General features: G+C 44.8%; 1 pseudogene; it reads right to left on the bottom strand.

The window, feature by feature from the left end:
* Positions 1-2,598: 2,598 nt before the first annotated feature.
* LOC144318400 (serine/arginine-rich splicing factor 10 pseudogene) lies at positions 2,599-3,371 on the bottom strand (annotated as a pseudogene).
* Positions 3,372-6,048: the final 2,677 nt, after the last annotated feature.

Below are 6,048 nucleotides of genomic sequence, written 5' to 3' on the forward strand. Positions count from 1 at the left end.
AGAGGGGATGCCTGGGTGGCTCAGCGGTTTAGAGCCTGCCTTCGGCCGAGGGCATAATCCTGGAGTCCTAGGATCAAGTCCCACATCGGGCTCCCTGCATGGAGCCTGCTTCTCCTTCTGCCTGTGTCTCTGCCTCTCTCTCTCTCTCTCTCTCTCTCTCTCATAAATAAATAATCTTTAAAAAAAATAAATAAAAAAAATAAAATTTTAGCTTCAGAGAAATCTGGGACTTGGGGATTTTTTCTTTTTTGTGGGGGTGTAGTTTTTGCTTCTAGCCTCCTGTTCAAGAAAGCATTCTAGAAGGAGTTTCAGTGTTGGACAAGCCAATCCACACGAGTTGCCATAGAGCATTAGTGATTACTATTATCTTGTTCATCTAAGAAATGAGAAATTTGGCTCTAGGAGATTTAGTGAGAGGTTTTTCCCTCAGCTTGATGTTTATTCTTCTAATATGCTGGTTCTTCATTGACCCACAAAACCTTCATTTGGGCTATAAATTTTTTAAAAGATTTTATTTATTTGAGAGAGTGAGTGAGGGGGAGTGCATGAGTGGGGTGAGGGGCAGAGAGAGATGCAGACTTCCCACTGAGCAGGGAGCCCAATGTGGGGCCCGCTCCCAGGGCCCAGAGATCATGACCTGAGCCAAAGGCATGTGTTTACCTGACTGAGCCACCAGGCACCCCTGGGCTATAAATTTTCATTCTATTTCTCTTTGGAATGTTATGTGAACTATTTTCTCAGTGATGAAATTTACACATTTTAATAATTGCATTGTATTCTACAGATTGACTTAGGCTTACTTAAATCATCCTAAAGTTTCCCTATACTTCCCTCCTGTTCCCCTCCCCCAACTTGTGTGTCTTTCAAAATTCTGAACTGTCTCTTCAGTTTTAAGCTAAAGGCAACCAAAAGAGAAGAATAGAATCCATCTCTATTTCAGATCACTCAGACAGTACAAGGTGGGCTTTTACCAAACCAGCTCATTTTCTCTTCTGAAATATTTTCAGAACCATCTTTATAGTAAGAGTTTGAACTTTTCTTTTTTTTAAACTTGTTTATTCAAGGAATCTCTACACCCAACACAGGGCTCAGATTCGTGATCCCGAGTTTAAGAGTCACATGTTCTGACTGAGCCAGCCAGGTACCCCAAACTTTCTCTCTCTCTCTCTCTTTTTTTTTTTTTTTTACAGAAAACTTTCTCTTTTTAACTAAAGTCTACTACTTCTGTTCTAGAAACTTGCATAGGATGGGAAAAGAAATCTAAACAGTTTAGTGCTTTACTATTTGATCCATAAATGAATAAAGTTTTAGTTGTAAATTTATAATCCCTCCTAAACAAACCAACTCCTTTTTTTTATGTTCAGCCAAGTTTCTTTTTCTTTCTTTCTTTCTTTCTTTCTTTCTTTCTTTCTTTCTTTCTTTCTTTCTTTCTTTCTTTCTTTTCTTTCTTTCTTTCTTTCTTTCTTTCTTTCTTTCTTTCTTTCTTTCTTTCTTTCTATTGAGGTATCATTGACGTATACTACTACATTTTTTTTCAGGCATACAACATGATGATTCCACGGTTGTATACTTACCACAGTAAGTCTGATTAACATGTCACCAGACTTAGCTACAAAAACTTTTTTCTTGTGATGAGAACTTTTAAGATATACTTGTCTTAGCAAGTAATGCAATACAGTAATATTAACTATGTAGTAGTCACCGTGCTCTACATTATGTCCCCATGACTAATTTTAACTAGAAGTTGGTACCTTTTGACCACCTTCACCCACCTTCACCCATTTCCTCTACCCCCTACCTCTGCAACCACCAATCTGTCCTATCTATGAGTCTGGTATATTGTCTTGTTTTTCAAATTCCACATATAATTGAGATCATACCGAATTTGTCTTTCTCTGACTTATTTCACTTAATGCCCTCAAGGTCCATCCATGTTGTCACAAATGGCACAATTTCCTTCTTTTTATGGCTGAATAATATTTCATTGTGTATGTGTTTATATTGCATATATTTTTTATTTTATCCATTCGTCCATTAATGGGCATTTGTTTCCATATATTAGCTATTATATAACTGAAATGAACATGGGGTGCAAGTATCTTTTTAAGTCAGTGTTTTTGTTTTCTTCAGATAAATATCCAGGAGTAGAATTGCTGGATTATAGGGTAGTCCCATTTTTTTTATTTTTTGAGGAACCTCCATACTGTTTTCCAGAGTGGCGGTACCAGTTTGCGTTCCTACCAACAGTGCACAAGGGTTCCTTTTCCTCCACATCGTTGACAACACTCATTTGTCTTTTTCACAAGTACCATTCTAACAGTTATTAGGTGATAGGTCATTGTGGTTTTATTTGCATTTCCCTGATAATGAGTAATGTTGAACATTTTTTTCATGTACCTGGTGGCTGTTTGTCTTCTTTAGTAAAATATTCAGGTCCTCTGTCCATTTTTTAATTGAATTACTTAGGGTTTTTTTCCTATGGAGTTATTTGAGTTCATTATATGTTAGAATATTAATGCCTTAGCAGAAATATGGTTTGCGAATATTTTCTGCCATTTTTGTAGGCTGCCTTTTTTTTTTTTTTTTAGTTTCCACAAGTACAAAGTTGAATTTCCTTTTATTTGTCCTAAAATGCTTACTTTCAAACTTGAAGGGACTTCAATTATTCCATGTAGTTTCGATAACATTCTTTTATCTTTTCAGACCAGAGTCAAAATATTCGTACAGTATTCATACTGCAGCACCTTCCACCCACCCTTTGGTCGCTTGAACTGCCCTTCTTTGGTTCTTTTTCCGCTTTCTCAGATCTTTCTTGAAGTGTAGTAAGCAGAACTGTACTGGGTATTCCAGCTGCAGTTTGGTCTATCATTGTCGGAATGGCTTCTGCTACGCTGTGGTCTTCCAGCCGGTCTACTGTTTCTAGGACTGTAAGATCTTCTATTGTTGTAGTCAAAGGACCGGCTTCTTGATCTTCTTCTTTCATAACTTTGGCTTCTAGAACGTCTGTATCTGTCATAATCATCATAGCGTGAAGAACTGTACACATTCCTCCCTTCCTTGGCTTTCATTTGATTTGGAGTCTTTTGATCCCCCTGTGCGAACTGTATTTCAATTTGGCGTCCACAAATCCATTTTCTGTCCAAATTATGTAAAGCATCTTCAGCATCACGGACATCCTCAAATTGAACATAAGCAAATCCTCTTGGATGGCGTGTGTAGAAATCAAGTGGAACATACACATCCACTATAGGACCATAACGACCAAATTCTCGTGGTAAATCTTCAGACCTGGTGTTGTCGGCCACGTTCCTTACGAACAGAGACGTGTTGGGGGGGGGGCGCAGGTAGCGGGACATGATGGCGACGTGAGTCTCGGCAGGGGCACTCTGTAGGCTGCCTTTTTGTTGATGAGTTTCCTTCGCTCTTCAGAGCTTTTTAGTCTGATGTAGTCTCCAGTTGTTTATTTTTGGTTTTGTTGCCTGTGCTTTTGGTGTCAAATCTGAAAAATCATTGCCAAGACCAATGCCAATGCCAGGAGCTCACCATCTACATTTTCTTCTAGGAGTTTAATCATTTCGGGTCTTACATTCAAGTCTTTATTCCATGTGGAATTAATTTTTGTGCATGATGTAAGACCATGGTCTAGGTTTCATTTTGTCTGTGGCTGTCCAGTTCTCCCTACACAATTTACTGAAGAGACTGTCCTTTCCCCATTGTAGAATCTTGGCTCCTTTGTCTTAAATTGATTGATGTATATGCATGCATTTATTTCTGGGCTCCCTATTCTGTTCCACTGATCTCTGTTTTTATGCCAAAACCATACTGTTTTGTTTACTGTAGCTTTTTTTTTTTTTTAAGATTTTATTTATTTATTCATGAGAGACACAGAGAGGCAGAGACACAGAGGGAGAAGCAGACTCCATGCAGGGAGCCCGACACGGGACTCGATCCAGGACTCCAAGATCATGCCCTGAGGTGAAGGCTTTTGCTTAACCACTGAGCCACCAGGCATCCCTGATTGCTGTAGCTTTGTAATACAGCTTGACATCGGGAGTGTGATGCCTTCAACTTTGTTGTTCTCAAGATTGCTTCAGTTATTCAGTCTTTTGTGGTTCCACATACATTTTAGGATTGTTTTTGTTTTATTTCTGTGAACAGCCAATTTCAAAGGGAAACTTGAGAGTCAAAGAACTTTCTTCACAGCTAAGTTTTATGCCATCAAAAGTATAAAAAATAAATTACTACTTTGTCCAGAGGGGAGTACTCAGCCTCATTACGTGTTGCATACCAGCATTAGAAATCAAGGTTTGGGGATCCCTGGGTGGCGCAGCGGTTTGGCGCCTGCCTTTGGCCCAGGGCGCGATCCTGGAGACCCGGGATCGAATCCCACGTCGGGCTCCCGGTGCATGGAGCCTGCTTCTCCCTCTGCCTGTGTCTCTGCCTCTCTCTCTCTCTCTGTGACTATCATAAATAAATAAAAATAAAAAAAATAAAAAAATAAAAAAAGAAATCAAGGTTTGATGTTTATTCATTCAAAAAATACTTATTGATCCTCTCTTACCGGTCACCAGGTATTAGTGCCGACAAGAAAGACCATGTTACTGCCTCCATAAAGTGTACAGTCCAGTAGGGGTACATAGAAGTCACCTGGTAATGACAGTCCAGTGTGATCAAGCTCCTCCGGGGGAGGATGGGGTGCTCTGGGAGTACCTCAGAAAGGCTTCCCAGAAGTGTTGGGACTTAGGCTGATACCTGGGTAGGAGTGAGCCAAGGGGAGCGGGAGCCAGGAAGGGCTCTAAGTGGGGGGGCTCTACTTGAGATTGCCCACAGATGAAAGAACATGGCACTTCTGAGGAAGTGAAACCTGACCGTGGCTGGAGCATGTGGATAAACTGCCGGGGTGTAGGCGGGTACCCCGAGGCTTTCCTCAAGCCCAGGCCTTGGACGCACCACACAGGGAGCGTTAGTTACCACAAGAGCAAATCTAGTTTTGTGGGGCCAGAGTGTACGGAATCCTGGGGCCCTCTTTAAGAAATCCCCGATTTGTATTTATGACTAGAAGAGTCACGTTCAGAACCTTGGAAGAGGCCTGGGCCAGGACACCCCAAGTTTCATTAGCTTCCTGACAGAGCGTCTGCCCCGAGCCCCGAGCCCCGCAGGGCGCCAGCTGCTGGAGGCCGAGCAGATTGGCCACTAGACGCCGGGTCGGAGGGGCGCGGCGGCCGGGAGCGCTGGCCCGAGCCACCTCAGCCCCTGTGGACGCGACAGCGGCCCTGGGGGCTGCGGGCGGTGGGAGAGAGGAGGCGGCCAAGAGCGCCGCGTCGGTGTGGACACGGCCGGGGCCCAGTCCCTAGGGCCCGAAGTGCCACTTCCACTTAGCCCCCAAGGGAAAGCCTTGGGTTCCCCACTTGGCCTCCCTGCTCTTCCCACGCGAGGGGAGCGGGCGTCTCCCTCTGCCGCCCGCGGCGCACACGGCCCTGTGCCCTGGCCCGGGCCCCCAGTCTCCGCGGGGAGGACAGACCGGGGTCAGGCGTCGCATGACACGTGGGCGGCCTCGGCCAAGCCCGCGGGAATCGCCCCTACTCAGGCGCGTCCTTCCTGGCCCAGGGCCCTTGACACGTCCCGTCCCTTGAGCCTTAGAAGCATTTCGAAAAGCAGGACGTGGAGTGGCGGTGGCGGTGGCGGTGGCGGGGGCAAGAGGCCTGGGACCGGCCATCATTGCTGGCTGCTAGGGCGGCCTTGGACGTGGCATGTGCCCCCCCGGGAGGTAGGCGGGCGCTTCACCCCAGTGTTCTCCTCTGGAGCGAGGAGCTGAGTTGCTCGGTGGTTTCTGACCTTCCCTTTCAAGCACGGTCTCCCGCGTTACTTCGACACCTGAGACACCCAGAGCCCACGCGGGATCGGGTCCGACCCCGGCTCAGCGGCGCTGGGGCTTTGGCCCCGACACCACATTTGGGCTGTGACTTGGGTCTGTCATTAGTGTCCTCCATCGGCAGGTTAGAGACAGTGGGTATTCCTCAATGGCTTTATCATCATGGTTTTTAGTAA

The sequence above is a fragment of the Canis aureus genome, chromosome 8, assembly GCF_053574225.1.
Source record: "Canis aureus isolate CA01 chromosome 8, VMU_Caureus_v.1.0, whole genome shotgun sequence".
Classification (NCBI taxonomy): Eukaryota; Metazoa; Chordata; class Mammalia; order Carnivora; family Canidae; genus Canis; species Canis aureus.